Source organism: Thalassophryne amazonica, chromosome 17 (genome assembly GCF_902500255.1).
Source record: "Thalassophryne amazonica chromosome 17, fThaAma1.1, whole genome shotgun sequence".
NCBI lineage: Eukaryota > Metazoa > Chordata > Actinopteri > Batrachoidiformes > Batrachoididae > Thalassophryne > Thalassophryne amazonica.
Window position 1 is genome coordinate 57,396,885 of NC_047119.1, and position 4,226 is coordinate 57,401,110.

Here is a 4,226-nt window from a genome sequence, read left to right on the forward strand (position 1 = left end):
TTTGCCAGAGTGTGAGTTCGCGTCCCGAGGGAAGCGAGTGGGAGAAGACAAACAACAACACAACGCAGAAGAAGAGAGAGCAAAGCCACCACACTGGCCCCGCTGTGGTGACCCTGAATTAAAAAGGATGCAGCTGAAAGATGGACAACAGCATTAGTATTTGGACATTCCCTGTCCCATTTCTGTCTTCATAATGAGTTGGTTGCTATAGTTAGCAGGTCAGTCATCATTTGGATAGGTAGACAGGCATAAATACAACCCCAGTTCCAATGAAGTTGGGACTTTGTGTGAAATGTAAATAAAAACACAATGTAATAATTTGCAAATCCTCTTCAACCTATATTCAATTGAATACACCACAAAGACAAGATATTTAATATTCAAACTGATAAACTTTATTGTTTTTGTGCAAATATTTGCTCATTTTGAAATGGATGCCTGCAACACATTTCAAAAAAGCTGGAACAGTGGTATGTTTACCACTGTGTTACATCACCTTTCCTTCTAACAACACTCAATAAGCGTTTGGGAACTGAGGACACTAATTGTTGAAGCTTTGTAGGTGGAATTCTTTCCCATTCTTGCTTGATGTACGACTTTAGTTGTTCAACAGTCCGGGGTCTCTGTTGTCATATTTTGCTCTTCATAACGCACCACACATTTTCAATGGGCAACAGGTCTGGACTGCAGGCAGGCCAGTCTGTCAATCCAGGAAGTGCTTGACATTTGAACATTTCCTATTTTACTGTGGATCTGGCACTTCCTGTTTAGGATTCCCTGTACCATAAGCAAGCTTTGCACTGCTGTGCGATGCTTCACTCGTATAATCAGAAGATTCAGAGAATCTGGAGAACTTTCTACACGTAAGCGGCAAGGCCGAAAACCAACATTGAATGCCTGTGACCTTCGATCCCTCAGGCGGCACTGCATTAAAAACCGACATCATTGTGTAAAGGATCTTACCGTGTGGGCTCAAGAACAGTTCAGAAAACCATTGTAGGTTAACACAGTTCATTGCTACATCTACAAGTGCAAGTTAAAACTCTACCATGCAAAGTGAAAGCCATACATCAGCAACATCCATAAACGCCGCCTTCTCTGGGCCTGAGCTCATTTGAAATGAACAGACGCAAAGTGGAAAAGTGTGCTGTGGTCTGATGAGTCCACATTTCCAGTTGTTTTTGGAAATCATGGACGTCGTGTCCTCTGGACAAAAGAGGAAAAAGACCATCCAGATTGTTACCAGCACATCTGTGATGTTATGGGGGTGTATTAGTGCCCATGGCATGGGCAACTTACACATCTGTGATGGCACCATCAATTCTGAAAGGTACATCCAGGTTTTGGAGCAACACATTCTGCCATCAAAGCAACGTCTTTTTCAGGGACGTCCCTGCTTATTTCAGCAAGGCAATGCCAAGCCACATTCTGCACGTGTTACAACAGCGTGGCTTCGTAGTAAAAGAGTGCGGCCTGCCAGTCTAGTATCCGCACTCCCACATATGGTCCCACCTGCACTTTTGGCAGTCCAGACCTGTCGCCCATTGAAAATGTGTGGTGCGTTATGAAGAGCAAAATATGACAACAGAGGCCCCGGACTGTTGAACAACTAAAGTCGTACATCAAGCAAGAATGGGAAAGAATTCCACCTACAAAGCTTCAACAATTAGTGTCCTCAGTTCCCAAACACTTATTGAGTGTTGTTAGAAGGAAAGGTGATGTAACACAGTGGTAAACATACCACTGTCCCAGCTTTTTTGAAACATGTTGCAGGCATCCATTTCAAAATGAGCAAATATTTGCACAAAAACAATACAGTTTGTTATGTGTCGGACGCAGCTCGGAGAACCGACCAGCGTTTGAAGGACCCAGTATGAAATAAGCAGAGCACGGTACAAAGGCTAACTGAATTTAATACATAACAGTGATGTGATACAAAAACAACAAAAGAAAGTGCGGTCTGGCGTGGTGCGCTCCCAGCAGCGCTAACGGTCCGGAGCCAGAAGCCGTTCGGACCCAAGGACCCCGCCGACACCCCGCAGGTGGCTGCAACAAACCGAGTCTGTGAAAGAAGGAACCATTATGTGAGTCCACACTCTACACACAGAGAGACCACTCAAAGGTGTACATAAACAGCAAATACTTCCTGGCTTAATTACTAATCAGCTTCCCAACCTGCAGGCATGGAACATCCAGTTCACAAAACTCCACTGCAGTGGAAGCCGATACATGACTAACGTACAGCTCAATATAAAAAGGTGTGAGGGACACCACATTTACTGACTGTATAAACGTTAGTCACAAAATCTAACGTACCTCAGGAAGTGTGCTGACGAGCGTGAGACCTCACCCCCTCCTCTTTCACAGACCGTGCATCAAACCCTGGACGTTCTCTGCATCCACTGATGATGAGATGGCTCCCGAGACGACGATCTCACCCGTCTGGTCACAAGGTCGAGTCTCTGGCAAATACACACTGTATACTCCAGTCTTAAATGCCACCATGTTCCAATCCATATAGATGCACCACAGCTGTGAGTCCTGACGAGCCGCAGGTGATCAGGGTGAGGTCCTGATAACCTCAGCAACACAGCCACTCAGTCCCAAATGCAAGCCACCTGGAAGGAAAACCAAAAGACAGAAACAAAAAGGCAGCCAGGCCCCCCCAGCCATACAACAACAGTTTATCACTTTGAACATTAAATATCTTGTCTTTGTGGTGTATTCAATTGAATATAGGTTGAAGAGGATTTGCAAATCACTGTATTCTGTTTTTATTTACATTTTACACAATGTCCCAACTTCATTGGAATTGGGGTTGTACATACATATCCACAAGTGACTTTGATACACAAGATTTCTTCATCATCATTATCATCTTTTCACTTATTACTGCTGGAACAAAGACACAAACACATGGGACATCCAGACTGGTTGATTCTGAGCTGTGCTGTAGTTTAGTCCAGATCTCCATGAACTCATACTCAGCAGTGAGGTCTGCAATCATTTGGGCCAGTCATGGGTTCCATCCACAGCGTGGGGGTCCCCAAAGCAATTGGGAAGCTATCTGCAGGTTGAGCACATAGTTCAGTGGGATTAGGAGTTGGGCTACCAATCTTTAGACCTGAGTTCAACTCCTGCTTGATCTACCTTGTCCCAGTCCACCCGGCTGTGAATGTGTACTGACCTTAGCTGTGGAAGTAACCCGGATCTGAATGGCCAGTTCAGTCCAGATTTATGTCATATCTGATCTCACTGTTTGAATGTCCACATTATATATATTAAAAGTGACCAGATCTGATTTGTGTGTCTATGTGAGAGTCCACATTTAACTCTACATCGGTTAATGCAGTCATGCACATGGACAACAGTCACATGACTGCCGCCACTCTACAGTTGACACACTGCAACTAAACTGTGACGGAATTTTGACTGATCTGGATTATAATCTTATCTGATCGTGAATTAATAAATATTTTTATATTGGCGTTGCTAATGGGTGATGGCTGTGTGTGTGTGCACATACTCCATGCCCCCACCTAGTGGAGGGTTTCCATTGGCTTGTTTAGCTGAACAATGGCTGTCATCTGACAGCACGTCCCTGTAAACACTCATGTTGAGTGTTTTGTTCTTTTTTGAGCAAACATTGAGTACCAAGGACGTAATAAAATCATCAGCGTTTATTTGTTGGTCTGACTGACTATTAGCAAGATTACGTCAAAACTACTGCACAGATTTTGACGAAATTCTCACCACAGATAGATATTAGGCCAAGGAAGACTCCACTAAATTTTGGAGGTGATCCAGATCTGGATCCGGATTCTGGATCAAACTTCACTTTATATATATATATATAGATTTTGAAGGATTACGTCAAAACGACTTTATGTATTCTCACCAAATTTGCACGACAGATAGATATTACAGCATAGAAGACTCCACTGAATTTTGGAGATGATCTGTAGCTGGATCCTGATTCTGGCTCAAGACTTCCCTTTATATAGGCTTTGAAGGATTACATCAAAACTACTTCATGGATTCTCACCAAATATTCACCACAGACATATTAGGGCATTTTGGAGGTGATCCAGATCCAGATTGGCAGACGCCAGAAATCTTGTTTTTTATTGGAGATGCATGGAATCTGACCAGAGCGGAGAGAGAGCAAAGTGGCTGTGAGGAAATGGAGTGGTGGGGGAGGTGATGTGACTGATGTAAAAGACACA